Genomic DNA, 22,890 nt, shown 5'->3' with positions numbered 1-22,890 from the left:
AACTGACAGTTCTGCTTCAAGGACATTTTTCATGTTTAATGCCCTTTCTGTGCAGGATTTAGAAAGGCATACCAGGAATATAACGCTGGGTTTTATCCAGATCTAATAAAAAATGTATGATTCAACTCAGCACCTTAAAAAAAGTGAGATGTACCAATGTGGGTTTTTGCTTGGCTGTTTGCAGAACTGAATTTTAGACCTCTAAGCTCATTATTTGTTGTTAGCTATTCCACTGATTTAAGGAATATATATACCTTACCCCTACCTTGTAATGTCTCTTTAGGTTGACCTTTGTATTTTTTTTTCATTACTACTTAATTTCTCTAAATTGTAAAATCACAGAATGGTTTGGATTGGAAGAGACATTAAAGCTCATCTCATTCCACACCCTGCCATGGGCAGGGACACCTTCCATTATCCCAGGTTGCTCTAAGTCCTGTCCAACACTTCCAAGTTCTTGAACAATTTCAGGGATGGGACAGCCACAGCTCCTCTGGGCAACCTGCCAGTGCCTCTTAACCTTACTGCAGTTTTGGATTAGAATTTATATCTAAAAATCTCAAATTTTAAAAAAATTCATTATAATCATTGCCACCACTAGGAGTAACAGCTCTAGTTGTATCAATAGTAATAACTGTAGCAACAGTGAATTTAAATGAATGCAATGTAAACTGACAATAATTATTTTTCAGTGGTGCTCAGGTTGTTCAGTGATTGTCTCTGAGGATATGAATAAAACCTCTCACCTTTAACAGTGAGCTTCCATCATGAGTATCCACATTCACTGACACAGCAGCTGGTTCCAAAGTTGTGACTTCAGCAGAACAGGTGACTCAGCCAGCTTTAGATTGTTAATAGATGAGAAAAGGGTTACATGGAAATGGGGAAGCTGCCTAAACAAGTTGGGTTTTGGTGGGTTTTTTGTGCATTAAAAATTACAAGAACTGCAGTTTGAAGTTAAAAGAACTTCCCATGGAAAGCAGCATTTGCATTTCTGTGAGCCCATCCAGCTAATGGGATGGGAATCAGGAGTTTCTCAGAGTTCCACTATCTCATCTTTAGTCCCTAAATGGAAAAAGATGATGGATCCCAACTCAGAAATCTTTCACATTCATCTTGGCTTGAAATACCACAGAAATCCATGTACATAATTGGAACTCCTTAGACAAAATTAGATATTTTATTTTCTCTCTTCATTAGAGATCAAAATCTATATTTAATTTTAATGATCTCTCTCATGAAAATGACTCATGAAAGCACCTAATCATGTGCTTCATTTTTGTTGAAGTCTGTGATTAGATTCCATAGAAATTGCCCAAATTTAATATAGAAATTACCAAATTTAGGCTTGCTTTTAGGATTTACAATGAGCTTAGGTGAATTCTTGGTTAGCTACCTTGTTGTGAACAATTTTTGGTAGGTTTTGATGGTTTGGGATTCAGATGGAAGACATTGTACTTTCACTTCACAATTTGATCATGAGCCAGGACACCCAAAAAGGGGGGGAAAAAAGAAATCAACTGGAACTTTCAACTAGAAGATTTTTTTTTCTTTTATTTAGCCTTTTACATGTAAAACTACTTATATTTTCACTCCCCCATGTAAGTCTGATGTATTCAGACTAACACAGCTCCAACAACTGCAGGCTAACTCCATCTCTGGGGTAAATGCATGGCCTGGAGGGATATATTTGATTCATAATGGCTGTGGCTGAATTACAGTGAGTGCTGGAGTGTTATTTATGTTATATCTGAAAGTTCATTGAAATTATTTAGATCCAGATCCCTCAAAGGAGAGAAGTACAACACAGGTTAGATTTATGTGGCCAAATCCACGTGAGTGATCCACAAGCTCTGCCTCAAAGCAAAGGTCCCTCCACTTGCACCAGGAATTTTCTGTGCATGTTCAAAGGCCTTGTCTGGAGCCAGCACAGGGAATTTACTCTGCAAACCATTTCCCTTAAACTGGGATTCACATCTGAGCATAGTTGAGATTTACAAACTGGGTAATGGCAGACCTATATCCCAGATCTTTTGGGCAAGATATTTGCAAACCCTTGGAGCCCTTCACCTGGGAATGGAAAGCCTGGCCTGATCAAAAGTAATTTCTTACATTTCCTGGAAATGTGGCTTTATCCGTGGGCACTCCTCGGCTCTCCTTCTATGCGCTAAGGGCACAGGAAGGAACTGGAGGTTGGGAAGACAGGAGCAGAAAGGATTGTAAGAAATCAGGGGCTTTCCATCACATTTATATCTCTAGCTACTCTGCAGAAGGAGATGCAAAATCACTGGGACTGACCAAGAAAAAAAAAACATGATATGCATCATGATTCGGGAGTTAACCCACAGAGAAAAATCTCATCTTCCATTCAGGTACATGCAATATAATCCAGGAGAAAACAATGAATAAGTGAACTAAAAGCCATTATGAAATACAGTGAAAATCATATTTTAGACTCAGAAAACTTTTTTAAAGTTAAAAGTGCTACTTAAGGAAATTATCTTGAAAATCAGAATGTTTTCCTTCATAAAATTTGGAAGCAGAATTTTAAAATTTTTATATTCACTGTATCTCATTTTATGCTTCATTGATTTCCTTACATATTTTCTTCTCAATTTGTATTTATATATGTATATATTTATATATGTATATAATTTATATTATATGTTCTTCTTCTTAATTTATGTCACTATTAAAAGCCTGTAACTTAAAATGAAATTGGAATTTAAGTTTTAGAGGCAATTGATTATTACTTCCCTGTCATGTCTCCTATGGACAAATGAGATGATCCACTGTGATAGCTTTCAGCCTTACCCATTCTCTAAAAAAATCCTCAAAGTAGTATTTTGTGATCTTAATGTGAAGACTTTCTGAACTGTTAAAATATTAAATCGTCCACTGGAATATCCAGCTGCAAGATAATTTCTGAAACACTAATTTATCCACCATTAGGACCATCAGTGCCATTAGAAAATAAAGTTTGACATGCAGTCAGAAGGTGGAATTGCACTGGGCTTAATGTTTGCTAGTCATTATCTGGGAGAGTTCAGAAATGAAAAGAGAAAAGTGTTAGAATGAAAATCAGGAGACAGAGCAGGTAGATCACTCAGCCTGATATTGGTTCTTTTTGAATACGCCAGGCACAGCATATTTGAAAAGAATACAGCTGCAAAAATTCACCCTGTATCATCAGATAGGGAGCCTTTGGAGAGGAAATATTCTCCAAAATGAAAGCTGAAACTGAGATTCCTGTATCTGTGCTCTGGAATTTATTAAAATTTTCTGAATTTCATAGGAGCAAAGATCTGAAAGAGATCCTGTCCCCAGATCAACAGCTGCAATCTCCTGCTCTGTTGGTGAATTATAACACCTGACACCTCTACTAAACAGGTCCTGCACTTAAATATATGATTATCTGCTTTTCTTGAGCTTATTGAGGGGAAGCTGTTCCAAGTTTCATTTCTAGTTGGAAACCTACTAAGGAATCCCAGCACACCTGTATTCCTATGGTTAAGAATTAAGCATGCATTTTTCACATTTAAGTCCAAAAGAGGCTGTTGAAAGACTGTTTTTAGGAGAAAAAAAGATCACATTTAGGGGCTGACATAAGAACTTGAAGCCTCAGGGAGTGTATTTTCAAATAGTTAAATGCAAAACTCTGGTGAAGGGAGATGTGACAAGGTGAAGGAAAGGGACAGGGATTGTGGGGACTTATGAGCTCAAATCTGCTTTAGCTTGGGAATTTCTGCTTTGTGCTCTGCTGGATAATGCAGATATATTTCAGCACATTTCCAGATGTGTGAAGTACATCTGGAACACGTAGGCAGCCATGCACTGTCATTGTCCACACTCTGCTCAGGAAGACAAGGCCAACATAAAAGATGTTTGATTTATGTAGGTGTGATTGTGCTTTTGTTACACCTTCCATGATACAAGGCTTGCTCTGAGCCTGCTCTTTGGGAAAGAGGATGGGACGTTCCTGTGTTTCCAGAGAATCCAGTCAGTGTGAGCCACATGTACAGCAAATAGCTATTTTAATGTAATATAAATATTATATTGAAGTATAATATACATCAATGTTAATATAAAATGTTGTTTCAGTACATACATTAGAATCTTAATTCATTAATTTAACTGGAATATGTTTACTACAAGACATGGATTCGGAAAGTTCTGCTCATCTGGGCTTCTAACTTTGACTTCCCCCCTTTTCCATGCAAACAGCTGACAAGCAAAACTGCAGGATGTGTTACATACCAACCTCTTGTATTTGAGACGGTTAATGCCACTTTCTTTCTCCTTCCTTACTTTTACCCTCTGCTGCCTAAAAAGAACACCCAGGTTCAATGAGTGACAAATCATTACAGCCCGTACAGTGTAATTAAAAAGCACAGCCATTGATCAGCTATGAGCTAAACCTGAGACAAAAAAGTGAGAGACCCAGAATAGCTGGCAAAACTTCTCATTGAATCTGTCTGAAATGGAAGATGTTCTCCCTGGAGGCATGGAGCGTGGCCCATTGTGCATTTCCATTAGAGATACACACTGACTCCGAGCATGCCATTGATGTTGGCCTATTTATGAAAGGCTGTTGAAAGAGGTTTCAGAGTTAATTGAAAAGAGCTGTTTCTGAAGTAAGGTAACTTCAAACAACACGGCTCTGAAATGTGTTTTAATGGACTGGAAATCAGTGAATTTTCCATAGTGCACATGAAATAAAAATGGATGGCATCAACTGAAAGCTGCCTTGCCATTTGGTGGGATTCTTTTCATTATTATTATTATTGTTGCTGCTGTTATTGCTACCAGTATCATTCACTGTCACTGTCTCTATTAACACCTTTCTTAACTATAGTTGCTCAATTGCCAGTCAGAAAACAGCTTTGGTCTTGATTGAATAGGGGATCATTTTCTAGGATCTGCCAAAATATTCGTTACAAGTCCTTTCTCCACACGTTTGTGACACAGGCTGCCTGCAGAAACTGCCAGGCTTGGGCCACAGAAAACAGAAGGAAAAGCACTTTCAATTGTCAGGTAGAAGTAGGTTCCAAAGCTCTCCTTTACCAAGGTATGCTGTGTTTAAAATGTGTTTATTCTTAACAATATTTCCATTTTAAAATTAAAGCATATGCCTAAATTCAGGCATGCATTCACTCAGGCATTTGTTTAGTCTCTGCCTTGAGCTGAGGTCTTGCACATAAGTTTGTATTTAAGTTCATGCTTAAATAAAAACCTTTTCAGCAAAACATGCACCTGAATTTCATAAAGAGTAGCTGAGTATATGTTTAAATCTCAGTTTGTGATTAAATACTTTTCTCGGCTGAAAACAACAGACTTTTAAATTATTTTTTAAAGCTTGGAAATGTGCGATAAAAATAGAAATGACTGAGGTAAATTTATGCCTTCCCTTCAATTTTGTTTTAAAGGAATTTAGAATGAGCAAGAAAGAAAGTAATTCCTTGGCCTTGCATGAAGTGAGTTTGGACAACTCGATGGTATTCAGGCAGAAAGAAACAAGATCAGATTTTGAGAAACTTCCTCAGACTGATTAATACCCAACATCTTGAAAAAACTCAAAAGCTCCTGTGAATTGCAGGGGAAAGATGAGAGCAAAGTAACTCAGTGTAGCACAAGCAACAATCAACTTCTGACACTGAGCTTGAATGATAATGAGTGTTTTACACCTCCATTCTACTCCTAATCCTCTAAGTAATTCACAAGTTCTGTTGAAAACCTCCCATGTTCCATTAAAAGAGATGACCTCACAGACATTAATTAACTTAATCTCACAAAACTCATTTAAAGTACCGGAGAGCTGTTGTCCTCATTTTTAAATAAGGCATGAAACACAAGGATAGTAATGACTTCATACAAAACCTACCAAAATCAGCAGGAATATTTAAATCACAGCCTTGCACTGTGCAACCTTCACTCATTATTATTTTAAGTTTTAAGGCTGCTGGGTAAAGGAAAAAAAAAAAAAAAAAAAAAAAAGGTAAAAACCCTGAAATACCCTTAGGGCACAAAAAAGAACAGTACAAGGAAAAACCAGAAAAATTACTTCAGTTTTAAATAACTAGAAATCTCATTTTTTTAGGGCTGTCATGACATTTTGGCATCTGCAGTGATTTTTTGAAAATTTGTGGCTGATAATCATGGATTAACATGTGCTCAGTTTATCTTTGAAGTTGCTGAAGGTACTTACATGAATAGATTAAGAATGTGCTACTTGTTCTGCAGAACAGGCCATCAAAAAAAAGGACGGGGATGAAGGCTGGGGTTGGAATCTGAATTCGAGGACAGTGTAACTCCTCACTTCAGTAGATAAACAGCCTGGATTTTCTGAGGCACTAAATATTGAGTAGAGAGATTTATTTTTTCTGTCACTCCAACGTCTATACCTGGAGGATAAAGATTCTCTCTGGGATAGAGAATTAGGCACAGAAACTGGGAGAACTAACAGCCAACACAGTTATCTAATGCAGAGGAAAGAGGAGATACTGGAAGAAAAATGGAAAACCAGAAGAGAAAACATTAATTTCAGTGTCCAAGACACATATTTTAAAATTAGGATTAAATCTTGCCAGGAAAGCAGGATTCAGAGCCTGAGAACTGAGGAAGATTTGAGCTGAGAGCAGATTAGAGTTGTCAAAAGTATTCATTTGAGAAAAAGGACATTTGGGTCGTTCAGATGGAGCTTGAACTTGCATTTCCCCTCTTCAGGAGAATGTTCTAACCACTAATAAAAGTGGGATTGTTTCCTGGTGTTCCAGTCAAGACCAAGTTTTGAATATATAAAATTTCACAGCTGTGAGTCCAGAGGGTGACGTGTAAAAGAACTTTACTCCAGCATCTGGAAGAGAACACATCCTTATTCTACTTCTTCCTTCTGGAACATTTTGAGTTGGATCATTCTGGCCAAACGTACAGTCTTAGTTTAATTGTCACCCAGAAATTAGATTTTCCCCCTCTGTTGATTATAGAGGGAGATTAGGATGACAAATGCAGGTGTACAGCATTTCAGTGTAGGCTCTTAGGGTTTGATTCAGCTGCCAAAATGTGGGTATTTGCTATCATTCCAGATAATAAATGAGGATCCTCCATGCTCTGATGATGCTGCATATGTGATATTCAACTTCCACAGTGTTCTGGAGAAAAAATTGTGATTAAGTTCCCCTGAAAAGCAACTTTTCACCTTAAAAAATTGGTTGTCATATCTGTAATTTTTCCAGTGAGATTTCATTTGCACAAAATTTTGATTTCATCATTTTGTTTCTTTTCTGGATTCTCTGAATGTTGTTGAGATATGATGCCTGTGCTATAAGAAAGAAGATGAAAAAAAAAAAAAAAAACATTAAATGGTGACTTTGGAATTATATGCTAATATTTACTATATAAATCCAGCAGTAAATTCTGCAAACAGGTCAATTGATTTCTTTTGGAACTAATTAATTATAAGCAGCCCAGACACAATCCAGACAAACCTACAAGATCCATCCACTTTGGAGAACACCTGTCACACATTTAGTAAACAAAAGGATGATAGAATGCAGTTTTGAGATCATAGAATCATGGAATGGTTTGGGTTGGAGGTGACCTTAAAGGAAATCCAATTCCAAGTGCCTGCTATGGGCAAGGACACCTTCCACTATCCCATGTTGCTCCAAGCTCAGTCCAACCTGGCCTTGGACACTTTCAGTGACCCAGGGGCAGCCACAGCTTCTCTGGGCAATCTGGGATGTCACTCTTCAACCTCCCAAGGAACAGTTCATGGCAATGACAATGTCAAGGTTGGAAACCTGGATGTCCAGCTTTATAAAGTTCTCATTAAGATATTGCAGCATAGTTCAGGAGGTAGATGGCTGCAATCTGAGATGAACTGTGCTTTGTCAGAGTTTAATTTCAGGTAAAAATTCAGACTGAATGTCACCTAGTCATTTAATTGAACCAGAAATTAATTCCCTAGGGTCAGCTGAGATCGAAACATAAACCTGACTATAATCAGCATAACAATGTTAGCTAAAATTATGCCTCTGAATGATAGCACCTAATAGCAGTGTAGGGCAAAGTTTCCCTAAAGAGGTATTAGAAAAATGTGCTGCCTTGTCTATAGCCTTTGATATTGGGCCAGCTGTTGTTTGCATATTTCAAAGTGAACTCTAAGACCATCTGATTTTCATACAAGTACCTGTCTATAACCTTCAGATTTCATTATCCTTCTGGAGCAAACCAAAAAAATTGACAAAAAAAAAAGATTTTAAAAATATAAATGTATGGGGCTTTGAGGAACCTGGCCTGGTGGAAGGTGTCCCTGCAGATGGCACAGGGGTTGGAACCAGACTGTCTTTAAGATCCTTTCTAAACCAAACCATGTCATTATTCTATGATTCTGTAAAGACAGAATCAAGTTTTCACTGTTGTCCCATGTTTTCTGGAAATGTATGACATTAAGTTTGTCTTCAAAAATAGTTTATTAAAAGGCAGCACAAAGAGGTTGTGTTATAACATTTCTATAATCATCATCAGGGTTTTCCACCTTCCCTTAGAACTTCTTCCATGGCCCAATGCAGAGAACAAGCCATTAAACTGCTGGTCTCTTAAAGCAGACTCTGAACTGGTCAAATAAAGGAATTCTTAATGGATAACTAATTAATCAATACAATAAAACTGGTCTTTTCTTTCACCTTTAAAAAAAAAGACCTTAAAATTTGCATCAAGTGAGATTTATATGTACATGTAAAAACATGTACTTAGCATCTGTAGATGTTATGTTTGCACATGAACTCATTTTTTTACCATCATATCTTTTTCCATCTGTTTTCTGAAGAAAACAGGGACCATATGCAAAGCACAAATTTCTGTTGGTGAAAATACAGCTGAAGCCTTATTTGCACATTGATCAGTTAAATATTTCTTTAGTGTGTATCTGTTGAAAGATCCATTTCCAAAAGGCTCAGGGATGTTCCATGCAGAGAGAGCTGTGTTCTTCAAAGGAACACCTGAGTCTGGCTCAAAACTGGTATTAGAGAGCCCTCCCTCCTTTGAGATACGAGCTGTCAGGAGCCTCAGCTGTGACCTTTCTTCACCAGACATTTCCAGTTCTGATGGAATTTTAGATATTTCACTTGAGATAAAGCCTCCTCTTATCTTTTCCTATTGGCAACAGAGATGGCCACGGTGATTTGGGACTCTGAGCAACCTGGTCTAGTGGAAGGTGTTCCTGCCTATGGCAGCAGGATTGGAACACAATGAGATTTAAGGTTCTTACTCACTCAAACCATTCCCTGATTCTATGAATAATCTGTCTTTTGAAAAATAATTGTCCACTAAGAAACCTGTAAACTGAGAAATGAACTTGAAGTTGGGAAAAAACCAGATGTAAATAAATACCACAGATTAAACCATATAAATCAAAATAAAAGTGCTTGTGTTATTGCAGAAAAATTACTGTTAGCTGTTACAGAATTTGGGGGAGAAAGTGCAATATTTTGTGAAATCTTAACACTAGAGAAGGGCAAAATATATATAAATCAGCTTCATAAATAACGGTTGCTTTTCTATTGTGTGTAAGCCTTTATGTTTCAATTCACTGGTGCACATTTTGTTATACAAATAGAAATACTAATGAGAGTGTTTGCCTCAGACTAACTGCAATTTTCCTTCAGCTGTTGAATTTCTGTGAAATTATCCATTGCTTTATCCTCTAGCCCAAAGTATTAATCAAAATTCCTTTCAGAACCACTGCCAAGTTTATCAGTGCTCCTGTTTCAGAGCAGTAGGTTCACAAAATTACTCCCCTTTTCCATCCATCAAGCCTGCTTGTTTTGAAGTCAGGGTGGGAAAGTTGGTTGAATTAAATAAGAGCAATATGTTAAACGTAGCTTTCCTCCCTATGAGCTGACTCTCAGAAACATGTCCTAACTACTGCTTTCTTTTATCTTTTACTTAAAGCTTCAAACAGGACAGAAGTTCAGACACAGCTAACTACAGGCGTCCTTCCCTTCCCTTCCCTTCCCTTCCCTTCCCTTCCCTTCCCTTCCCTTCCCTTCCCTTCCCTTCCCTTCCCTTCCCTTCCCTTCCCTTCCCTTCCCTTCCCTTCCCTTCCCTTCCCTTCCCTTCCCTTCCCTTCCCTTCCCTTCCCTTCCCTTCCCTTCCCTTCCCTTCCCTTCCCTTCCCTTCCCTTCCCTTCCCTTCCCTTCCCTTCCCTTCCCTTCCCTTCCCTTCCCTTCCCTTCCCCTTCCCTTCCCTTCCCTTCCCCTTCCCTTCCCCTTCCCCTTCCCTCCCCTCTCCTTTCCCTAAAATTGATAACTGTCTTGATGGAGATTTTCTATATATAACCAGGGAGAAAAGAGTAATTAAGGAAGAGACAAAAGGTTCTCATCTAATGTAAATTGGCCTAATTCCACTTATCTCACCAGAAATCACTTCTTTGCCTCTTCATGTAATTTAAGTCTAGAGCTAATGCAAAATAAAAGTGTATTTAAGATGCTTGAGAGCTCAGGTACTTACAGTTCAGGGACAGAATAGGTATGAGGAATGAAATGAGCAATTTATAGTGAAAAATAGCATTTATATTTTCATCTAAGGTAAGATTCAAATATAGAGTTAGTTTTGAGAAAAGGTTTATATCCCCACAGAACTACCTGGTCAATGTATTCTGATTTATTTTCCCATAAACATTTCTGAGACACTCATATGAGAAAAGGTACAACTCAAAATCCAATTATACAGTGTACTTGAGTTCCCATTGGACTTCTTGGTTCGAATGCTCTCGTTGAGATGGTCAAAGAGTAATGTGCAGTGTTTGACCTGCATGACCAATGAAAATTCAAATAGGACTAAGTTGGGTGTCTTTAGTAACTCAGGGCTGTTTAGACATAGACACAACACACTTAGACAAGGATTATATTCTGACTGGGACAGGAGGGATCACCAAGCAACTTATGCTGAGCCCGAAAGCATTTTATGCTGCATTAAAAATAGAAGTGCAGGAAATCCCAAATCTCTGATTCTCCCACTTAATTCCAGCACTTTATAGGAGTTCAGAAATAGAAGGAAGTATCAGGTCTGGCAGATTCACTTCATGTCCCTTTTCCATGAACCCAAAAAGTCCCATCGTAGAAATAGAGAATTTTTTTGGTCATTCTTTTCCTCACAGAGGTTCCACACAGGGTAAGATGGGATATATTGAGAAGACACCCCTGACTGTGAGGATGGTGGGGAGTGCCACAGGTTGCTCAGAGAGGCTGCAATTGCCCCATCCTTCAACTGTAGAATAATGTAGGTTATAAGGGACATTCAAAACCATCTCCTTCTAACTCCCTGCCATGGGCAAGGACACTTTCCACTATCCCAGGTTGCTCCAAGCCCTGTCCAACCTGGCTTTGAACACTCCCATCCATTTGTTTCTCTCCTGGTTGCAAAGGTAGATCTCTCAGACAGGCTCTTTCCATATCCGCAAGTAGCCATTCTTTTATCTTTGAATATACAAGAGAAAGAGTTAGCTCTTGACCAAAAAAAAAAATTATGAAAAGTTAATTTTACAAAGCTGAGACAGAGTTGAGTGCTCTGAATGGCTACACACAGCCTGTCCTGCTGCCTCTGAAACACCACAGCCTATTTCAGGCATGTGTTTCTTTGTTCTAAAAGAACTTGACAATCTTGAAGGACATTTTCAAGAAGGAAAAGACCTTCATTACAAGTTAAAATGCTAGTAGGCAGGAGATGTGTTTTCTGGAGGAGGTAACTGGCACCTTTTTTATATTTCCTGACAATTTGACCTTAAATTGAAAAGGACTTGAAATTATATTTAGGAAATGCTATTGTAAAAAAAAAAAAAAAAGAAAAGTCAGACTTTCATCTTGTTCAGAATAATAACAGTTCCTATGGAATATTCCTTGGCATTTCATCTGGAATGCTTTCATTGAAATAGCAAGTGCCTTCCCTCCACTTTACAAAAGTATAACTTGCTAGAACATCAGAAAAGAGGAGATAAAAAAAGACAAGATGCACAAGAATATTTAATAAATAAGTGGCACATCCATAATGTGCTATGTTGACCTTGGATGGCTCCTGAGTAGCCTGGTGTAGTGGAAGGTGTCCCTGCCCATGGCAGGAGGTTGGGACGAGATGAGCTTTAAGGTCCTTTCCAACCCAAACCAATTTGGGTTCTATGATTCCATCCACAGGACAGAGGGGGGAAAACATGATAGAAGAGCAGGTGGGTCCAGAGGAAAGCAGGAAGAACTCTCACCAATCACCTTCACAGATGGAACAGGCTCAATTTGAGAAAGATTAAGTTAATTTACTGCCAATGGATTACACAGTAGGATTCCCACCAATCACCTTCACAGATGGAATAGGCTCAGTTTGAGAGAGATTAATTTAATTTACTGCCAATGGATTACGCAGTAGAACCAAAAAAATTGAAAATGCCTTCCCTCCTACTCCTTCCTTATATCCAGACTTAACTTCATGACATCCTATGTAGACCCTGGAAAGGTAAATCAGAAGAATCAGAAAATGGCAGATTGTTTTGGGTTGGAAAAGGCCTTAGAGATCATCTAGTTCCACCCTTGCCTTAGGCAGAGGCACCTTCCACTATCCCAGGTTGCTCCGAGCCCCATCCAGCCTTCTTGTATTTAGAGTCCAAGATCCCCCTAATTAGGGATTTTTTTCCTTTTCAAAGTCCTGGGCCAGGGTTAAAAGATGAGTGGAACTTGCAACTTTGGTCTTAAAAGGTGTTTATTAAATTTCTTATCTCAAAAGTCTTGCACGCCGCCCTACATGAGACTCAGCGTGCTGAAAGACACCGGGGCCAAGAGCACGAGACCTGGTCTTCAAGGTCTTTTAAAGGTTTTTTAATCCAATTAACTCTTGAATGTACTATATTTACAGTTTTGTACTAATAATTACTACTGATTCTACACATGCAATTTTCTACATCACACACATTCCACCAATGTCTTTGTGCCACCGTCACAACAGAAGATGAAGTAGAAGAAGAAGAAGAACTTTAAACACGGCCCAAAATTCTCCATCTTGCCTCTATCTACTTCCATTCTAAAAACTCAAAACTACAAAATTTTCACCCTGTGACAAACTAAACTACTATCTAACTTAAGTTTTTGTTGTTCTCATTTCATCCATAAGTGTTGGCAGTTTTTCCCATAGACTAATGTTAAAGGCAATACTTTCCTGGGGTCCCGGAACAGGTCTCAGACACCCCAGGGCAATTTGAGGAGTTTTCCCCATGCCCTGCACTCCAACACAGCCTGACCTTGGACACTTCCAGGGGTCCAGGGGCAGCCACAGCTTCTCTGGGCACCCTGTGCCAGGGCCTCACCACCCTCACAGGGAACAATTTCTCCCTAAAGTGTAATTTAAATCTCATAGTTTGAAATGGTTACCCCTTGTTCTATCACTGTCTGCCCGTGTGAAAAGTCACTCTGCCTCACTTTCATAAGCCCCCCATCCCCACTGGAAGGCCAAAATGAGATGTCCCCAAAACATTCTCTTTTCCAGGATGAACAGTCCCAGTCTGGATCCTTGTCACAATCACAAAACTTGTTCAGTGGCAAGATTTCCATCTGACTTCTGTTCCACAATGGCATTTTCTCATTTCTCTCCCCACCCAGTCTGCATCTAACTCATAAAATGACCTGTTCCACTTCAAAGTCATTAAATTCAACCCAGAATAAAATCATTCAAGTTGCTAATTCACCTCTGAACTTTTCAGAGCTGGACGTTAAAGCCCAGTAGCTGCCTATCACACATCACTCTTACAGATTTCCCTCAGTGCAATCAATTTCCACCTCTGCCGTGCTGGTTGTTGCTGCAATAGTCACTTTTTGTCATTTTCTATAACGTGCAAATGCTACAGGCCCTTCAGACACTGTCTGCTCTACACACACGGTGAACCCACCTTTAAAAATGTTTCTCATAAATCTTTTCTGTCACCTCTGCTTTGCTAACATTGAATTGAAAAGAGGTGGAAGGGGAAGGAAAAGAACCTGTAAAATAGTATTCTGGGGTTTGCTTTATAACAATTTGTTATTTTTTTATTATTGTCCTTTATTTTATTTTTAACCATAAGCTCTCCTTTCTTTATGTTGAAAAGCCAAGTTATTATTTCCTGGAGGTTTACACTCAAAACCTCAGATTGTCAGTTCATTTAATGTCACTTTATTTTATGCTTGATGCCAGTTTTAAGGCTCAGCAAGAACTGACAATGCAATCCTTTCACAGCACCAGCTGACTGTGTTTTCTTTGACAGCAAGATTTCAAATGAAGGATTTAATAAACTAGTAGCTCTTCCAGTTAGCAGTGAAATGTTCTTTCAATTCCACCACTGAAAGAACATCAAACAGACCTCAGCTATACAGCAGAGATTACAGCTAAACCAGAAATGCAGATGATTTACATTCACAGGATCACCAGGGTTTGACTGTTAGAGAGGGAAAATATGAAGAAACATAATTTTACTTAAAATCAATGTGCATGTGAGTGTGTAGATGTCTGTAAGCAGACTACACATACAGGAAAAAAGGACAAGAGACTGGAGGTGATGCATTCAGTGGTTAAGTTACTCATTTGTGAGCATGTTCAGTAGGTGAAAGGCAGCCCTGAGGAGCTCACACACTGAGTGAGCTGGGAAAAGGTGTTACTCTGTCTCAGACTGGTGGCATCGACTCCAGACCCTTCCCTACTGAGGTTAACACTGAATTCCACTGAGCTGCAACCCCTTACACCACTTCCCATTCACTGACTGACCTGTCTCCTGTCCCAGCTTCCCACATCACACTTGTGAGTCTGGCCCGGTGTTCACACCCCCAGAGGGGAGGAAATGTAAAAATCTTCCACCTGTGAAGCCTGAAGGGACCTTTAAAGTGCTCAGTGAAAACCATCTTGTGTGTGTGTGCCCTTCTCTCCCTGCAGGGATGGGTGCCTGCAGCTCCACTGAGAAAGGTGATGAGGAAGGAGGGCAAGTCATGCAGAAGTACAGTAAATTTTCTGGCTAATCCCCAGCCACACTGTTGAGTTTCAGGTGTAAAGACATTGATAAGGTAACATTGATATAGTAACAGCCAAAGGATGCACTCCTCCACCCGGGACAGTTGGATTGAGCTGGTGTTAAAGATTATTCCATAAAACAGCAATACTGGAGTGGGTCTGAGGAAGACCAGAGAAACTGTGGCTGCCACATCCCTGGAAGTGTCCAAGGCTAGGTTCGATGGGGCTCTCAGAAACCTGGTCTGGTGGAAGATGTCCCTGCCCATGGCATGGGGTTGGAATGAAGCATCTTGAAGATCCTTTCCCACCCAAACCATCCCATGAGTCCCAGAAATAAGCAAGATAGGCCATGCTTATTTGTACACTCATTTAGGGAACTGTGCTCTAGTCAGGGATGGTTTTAAATTCCTGATATGACTTCACAGATTAAATGTGTTGTCACTAAAAATACCTGTCTGAGGTCTGTTTCAGCTCTTTATTCCCTGAGCCCTTATTATTTCTTACAGAACTGGTGATGATGACTCTTGAACTGAATCAGCTTTTTCATCTTTTTGCTCCCAGCCAGCAAGTTCAAACCAAGCAGAACCAAGTGTGGACTTCTCCCTGGGAGAAATTTTTACTCCTCCACCAATTCTTCTCCATTTCTGCTCTATCTTACAACTTATCCAAGCTGTGCTCACCCACCTTTGCTCAGGAGGAATATGTTTCTTGAAAGCAAACCTTAATTGATGTTACTTAACTGAACCTACAGGCCTATCCACATAACAATGCTCACCAAAATTAATCTGAATTAGCTTTTTTAAGTGGATTAATTAAACTACTTTAAACTCAAATGTGGACACCTTTGTTAGAAATTAAAGAGACTTAATTCAATTTAACTGAATTAACTTTCAAGGTCAATTAAGCCAAATTGAATTATAGCCATTCCAGTCCACACAAGGATTTAGATTCATATGTTGAAGGCTCCCAACACATCAGTTGAGCAAAGAGCTGTAAAGAGTTGCTGACATCTCCCAGGTTTTTATTGCCACCTCGTTACCAGAAGTTACTAATCCTATTAGATCTCCTTGACTAAAACCAGCAGAACAGAAGTTATGGGTGTAATTATCCACTGAAGTTTGGTCAGGTACCTTTGAAACATTTCTTCATTAGCAGCTAATTCACCAGACTGCAAACAAGGAGTGGAGACAGCTGGACACACACTCCACCAGCCCTGCAAGGGAGGTGATTACATCTGATGGGGGAACAGGATGGAAAACCAGAATTTAGATCAACCCTGAATTTCCCAAAACTAATCTCTGGGAGCCCCTGAACATCTCAGAATAATTCTTCAGAGAGTTCTTGAGATGTTAAAGTAATAAAAGAACATTTTAGAAATATTTACCCATTGTTTCTGGAAGTTTGCTTATTTTTAGGCCTGGTTCTCTAGAATGAATGTCTTTATGGCTGTAATCAAATCAGTGCTGATTAAAACCAGGGAAAATCTAAACAAAGAAAACTGATTAATTAACCAATTTTTCTTACATAGTCTACAATAAAAAAATCTAGATTTTTAACTTAATTACTAAGACATATGATTTAACTTAATTATTAAGACATACAGTTATTTTTCTTATTCCTTGTCTTCAGAGAATTCTGTCTTGCTTTGCCTGGGTAGCTTTTGTCTGTGCACATCCATGTCAGATAAGTCATTTACAAATTCCAGGTCATTCCTCTCCAGTTTCTCTGCTATAGGAGAGAAGGAATGTGAGCAGCCAGAATCATACTCAACCAGAAAGCTGTACTGGATTGGAATGTACAGGTCTTGTAGCAGATGGGAAAAAGCCATTTTGTTGTATTTTGTAGAAAAAAATTAATTAATAAATAGTCACCCTTTCTAGTTTTATTTTCCTGCTTCAGATTTTGCCTATCACAGACCAGGTTGTTCGGTTACATGAAGCTTTGAATAAGCCCTTTAGTAGAAACCTGGTTTTGATAGATTGGAGGTTTATTTCATAGATTCATAAGAGTTCCTCAACCCTCCTCCAACCTGATCTTGAGCACTTCCAGTGATGGGACATCCAACCTTTTTCTGGGCAACCTGTGCCAGTGCTCAGACACCCTCACAACAACAATTGGTTCTGATGTTCAGAGAAACCTCCTGTGTTTCTCTGTGTCCATTGGCCTCTGTCCTGCCACTGGGACCTGACACAGCCTATCTCAGTCCCCTTTGCACCCTCCCTTCAAGTAGAAAAATAATTTTTGTAATAAAAGAGATTACAAAAATTCATTTACAAGGTGGAATTGATTTATTTTTATTCTATGTTGTTAAAAAGCCATGCTTAGGCCAGTGAATTTAGACCAGCACCTCCATAAAGCTCTTTAGTCCATCTTAGGACTGTCCACGAGAGCCAGATGACACCTACCTCTTTCTGCTGACTTCAAGAGCACATATAAACTATTAGTTTAAGGTTGGATTATTAACTTCTCCCTGGTTAAAATTACAGAAGATCCTATTAGTTCCAGTGCCCAGCCATCTGCTGAGGGAAGAGCCTTTTCCTAATATCCACCCCAAACCTCCCCTGGCACACCTTTCTATATACCCTTCCAGCATTTGGCTGGTGTCCATAAGAGAAACTGAAAGTAGCACCAGCATTTGTGTAATTCAAATGCTCTGTGATTGTAGCTGGTTGTAGATTGTGCAGTGGTGTTGCTATTTCCTGGCTGGGTATTTGATGTATGTAACTGACAGCTCCAAAAGTGCGGATATTGCAAAGAGAGATAATTTCAAAATTCACCACCTCTCAATTTTAGACCACTGTAGGTTTAAACTCATTTTTGCTGCTTGACCCTACAAATGCTCAAGGATTCAGCTTCCTCGAGGATTCAGGTTCCTGTGAGAAAAGAGAAGGTGATTTCTCTTAGGTTATTCATTAATTATTATTTTTTTATTCAAGTGGATATTTTGAAGGGAAAAGGGAGAGGTGTGTTTCTTTCTAAACACTGATCACAAACACATAGGAATTAAAGGCAAAACCAAACTCCATTTAGGCAGAAGTGTAATTCTGTTAACAGTCAAGTCCTTAACAAGTTTCTATTTCCTTCAATAAGTGAAACATTGCACAATAGGCAGCTCTGAGACAAGAAATTAACAGTTATTTTCTCCTCTGCAGTAAATTGGAACTATTTTCTCCCAGCCCGTTTGAAGTCAGTTTCATTGCACCACAAGTTGACTTAGAGAGTGAACCAAAACCCATTTGTGTCATCAGGGCTAAGATTTGCATCTCTTCACTTTAGACAGGGAGAAGTCAGACACCTCATCTGAGCTCCTTACCCCAGGCTCCTGTCAGAGTCAATGGAGGGAAGCCTTCTGAGACAGATTCATTCTATTTATCTCAGGATACATGAATCACCTTAAGAGGAACTTGTTGCTCTTCTCTGACTATAAACTGAGCCGTAGGGTGGCAGATTCAGGTTTAAGCAACTTGCTCGCAGTTATTTAACTTAGGGCACATGAATTTCACCCTGGGAAGCTGATATTTTATTTCTCCAAGCTGCAGACCTGATTTTAGGTACCTCCAGTAGCTCCAAATATCCTTCGCAAGCCACTTCAGGTGTGGAAACGCAGTCCTTGTCTTTATACTGAAATATAAAGAATATATTACACAGATTTGCTATAAAAATCACAACTGCTTACACGTAAAGTATCTTCTAGACCCAAGAATTAAACTTGAGCTCTGTCTTTGCCTACTTTCACTTGTTTTTTTTTCCCATTTGCTCACCTTTCTGTATGTGATCTTTTGTACTTTCTCCTAGTTCTGTGTGTTTGGGCAAGCTGTTGCATGTGCTGATGGGCCAGCAGGCTGCTTTCTCTTTGGAATAAGCAGAGAAGGGATTTAAACTCTCTTTCCCATGGTGAGGGCACTGTTGGTTATCTTTCCTTTCCCCAGCTGCCAGCTTCCACAAAACTTGTCAGGACATCATATCTCTGAGACATCTATTCCTCTCAGACAAAGGTGCTTAAAATCAACCCACGTGTTCGAAAATGAGTTGAGGGAGTAAGAAGAGGATCTGAAAATACTGAACATTAGACTAATCCTATGCTTCCTCTCCACTGTGAAATCTGGTAAAATCTCTACAATAGGTATACTTACAAAGGCAAGTCATACCTTATTTTTGGTACAGTTCCTCTCTTTTTGGTGCAATTCCTCTCTTTGAGGAATATAGAAGCTACACCAATATATATAAGCTAAACCAACAAAAACACAATTATTTTTTTCTTGGTGTGCTGGAAAAAACGACTCTCTCAGATGTTCCAGTTTCTCTTCAGCTCAATTCTGCAGGACAGAATATCTTCACATATTTACTTTTTACCCACTGGGCTTCCTTTTTTTTTTTTTTTTTTTTTTTTTTTTTTTTTTTTTTTTTTCCTTCCCTGGGAATGCCTCAGTTTGTTATGCCCTGAAACACAAAGCATTAACAGCCTTTTAGAGAGTGCCAACACATGGTGGAGGTAGCTACCTGCTCTGTTTTCCATAAAATGGGTGTTAATAGGCTCTAGAGGGGTCCCTCAGTAAAGACACGGAGGAGTTCAAGCATTTATTGACTGGTTTGTATCTCGTAGAAATATTCGAAGTGGAACACAGGAGATGTGGAGAAAAGCCACACAAATGAGAAGCTACTAATGAAGTGTTTTTACAGTTGGGTTCAATGTGTGAGCTTGTAAAAGCTGATTAACTACTATTGTGTTTTCATCTAACTGGTCTGATAATTTGTTGGTTAAATGGCTCAGCTGAGAAACCAGTGAGTGTCCTTGGAAACATGCTGGTGCAAGAGTTAAAGCCTTGCATCCACACGGAGGGGGCAGGTTTATGTTGTGGATCCACGATCCACTTCTCTTTTAATAGGTGAAAGAGGGAAGTGTCTGAAAAGACGTATTTTGTTCTTACAGTTTTGCCTTTGAGCCTATTCCAATCATTAAAATTGAAACCCTCTTTAATTTCTCTTTTTCATAATAAAGGCAATTAAGTTGCCTTTATGTTGATTCTCTTGATTCTCTTCTTTCATTTTTCAATATTTCTTTTTCTCATTCGCTTTCTTTCTCTGTCTCTCTCTTTTTGTTCCACCTCCATTTAATGACTCTGTTTAGAGGAGACTGTTCTGGGCTGGATTAACAATTAACTCAAAACAGTTAACTATCACATTAGTGCCACAACAATACAATACAGGAGGCTTGACGAAAGCAGTCTGGAAAAACTGCAAACATCACTTTCCAAAAGAGTTACTGGAAATCTGAGGTAGGGGGTGACTAGAAGATGTGGAAGTTTATTTTTCTTTTATGCTCTGTTTTACTAAAATCCTCCCTCATTTCAAATTCAAATCTTGCCACTTTAAGATTGTAAAACCTGTTATCTAACTTAAGAACTGGGAATTTTATGGCTTTACTGCACGTGTATCTCCCTGAGCCAATAGATTCCTGCAAATCCTACTGATTTCAGTCTGGTGATGGACTTGACTGTCAGTAAAGCTGAGTTAGATCTTGGTGGTAAAACGGGTACTGAGTTAAATTTGTCATCATGAACAACAATTCTGTTTCTCAGACATCCCAGAAAAAAATTCTGCAAATGGATTGGGTGCATTAAACTCATCTCTAACAAACTGAACAGACCAGGCTCTTAAAAGATGGGCTGACTGAAAATTCTGGATCAAGAAATCAGGGTTGGGGGGGTGCTTTGTAGAAAAAAACAAGCAGCAAAACCAACCCTCCCATATTAATTTGACTCCGAAAATGCCTGTGGGGCCCCATTGGGGGTTGCAGCTTCTGGTTTTTATGTCTTCCTCCAGCAAGATTTGGATTTCCCAGTCACATTGAATCTCTCTTTGGCAGTCTAAGATGTAGGACCCCAGGACATCCCACTGCCCCTTACTTTGAGAGAAGAGCCTCTGTGCCACAGATCACACAGAGAACTACTACAGTGTTTCTCAGTTGAAATAAGCTGATTTTCATTCAGGTTTTGACTAATAGTCTAAATAATTAACTATTCTTTTTTCCATTTTCCAGTCAATTCTACTAAGAAAAGAAAAATCAAAAAAAAAAAAAAAGTCACACAGACATAGATAACACCAAACATGTCAATTCACTTTTACTGGTGTAGTCCATAAAAATGGGGAGCAGATTCACAGTCACCACTTAAGTTTTATTCTTCCCTTTTATTTCACCAAAGAAAAAGGAAGTTAAAAATTAAAACCACAAAATAATTGAATTATTTTGTTTGCAATGGATATCTGGAGGGCTATAGTGCAATATCAGCTCAAACGTGGATGAACTTCAACACTTTGTGAAGATGACCAAGGTCTTGTCCAGTTTGATTTTTGTGTCTCTAAAGGTGAAGTTCTACTGCCTGACAATTCTCTCTCTAAATTATTATTTTTCAAATATCTAATTATAATTGCATTTATTATAGTGTTAGCCTTCTGTCTTCTCTTTGTGCATCCCAGATGGCAATCTGCTGCCACCACCTCTGCAAACTCCCCTTAGGAGGCTGAAGACAGCAATATTTCCTATTGTTCTTCCTTTCTCAAGGTGGAACAGAGCTAATCCCTTCAGCCTTCCACAAAAAGTGCCTTGCTCTCCAGCTCCCTTAAAGGCCTCCACCGGACACACTCCAGTCTCACAATATAGGGCTTCCTGTAAGCAAACACTGGGGAATAATCACTTCATCCAATCTACTGTGACATTTTTCTTAATGTTCCCAGTACAAAGTCAGCCTCTATCACTGTAAGGCTGCGCTGCTCACTCATCATTGGCTTGTTGCTCTTCAAGCATCTCTTGCCACAGAACTGCCACGGAGTCCTTAAATCCCCAGCCTGTAAAATTTCATGGAATCTCTCTCCTGAGTGCAGACTTCTGAGTGTGTGTTTGTTTAATTCCTGGGAGTCTTTGCCAGCTCATCCCTCCAGCTAAATTACTTCTCAGTGTCAGTCCTGATCTCCAGGAGAGAGAGGAGCTGGGCCTGTTCAGCCTAGAGAAGGGAAGACTGAGAGGGGATCTCATTAATGCTTATTAATCTCTCCAAGGTGGATGTTGAGAGGATGGTCCCAGACTCTGTTCAGAGATGCCAACGAAGGACAAGGAGCAATGGCCACAAACTAAAACACATCAAGTTCCACCTCAATGTGAAAAAGAAATTCTTTCTGTTGAGGGTGGCAGGGCACTGGAACAGCTGACAAGAGAAGTTGTGGAGTTCCCTTCTCCATGTGACCCTGCCTTGGCAGGGGGTTTGAACTGGATGTTCTCCAGAGTTCCTTTCCAGCCTTAAAAATTACATGATACTGTGATTCAAGGATGGATTCTCCATATTGAATTATCACATCATTTTCTGCTGTGCAATAATTGAAAAAAAAAAATATCAAAAATGAAAAGGACCCCGGAGAAAAAAAGAAAAACACAAACACACTTTTATGTATTTTGAAGCACAGAGAAAATGAATCAAACTGAGCCAGCAGAGAAAGACGTAACAAGACTGACTGTAAGTTAAAGACAGACAAATGGAAATCAAAAAGCAGTCATGACTTTTGAGCACCAAAATAAACAACCAGGACAACTCGTGGAGCCTTCAGTTCTTGATGTCTTCAGATTAGGTCCAACTGTCTCTCAATGTGAACTAATTCAGCCAAATACAAATTACTGGTATTGACACAGGGAAAAGTAGACAAAATGCAATGGCCTGTAGAACTCAGGAGGAGAAACTGAATTATCTAATGGACTCTTCCAGGTTAAAGCTTTTGAATTTATGAATAATGTCTCAGACAAATCTGTTGGTGAAATAATACAGATGTCTGTAATGATCCCTGCTCATTCTATTGTGTGGCTGCTTTTCTTGCCAAATGTAACCACTT

General features: G+C 39.1%; 1 long non-coding RNA gene across 1 annotated transcript; it reads left to right on the top strand.

Annotated features, from left to right (window-relative positions):
• The first annotated feature begins 20,229 nt into the window (after positions 1-20,229).
• On the top strand, positions 20,230-22,443 carry LOC310907997. The gene is made up of 2 exons (XR_014589759.1): positions 20,230-20,288; positions 22,069-22,443. It is a non-coding gene; the product is annotated as an uncharacterized lncRNA (long non-coding RNA).
• The last annotated feature ends 447 nt before the right edge of the window (positions 22,444-22,890 follow it).

This window comes from Zosterops lateralis, assembly GCF_965231275.1.
Source record: "Zosterops lateralis genome assembly, chromosome: 3".
Lineage (NCBI taxonomy): Eukaryota > Metazoa > Chordata > Aves > Passeriformes > Zosteropidae > Zosterops > Zosterops lateralis.
This window is presented reverse-complemented; position numbering and strand designations above follow the sequence as displayed.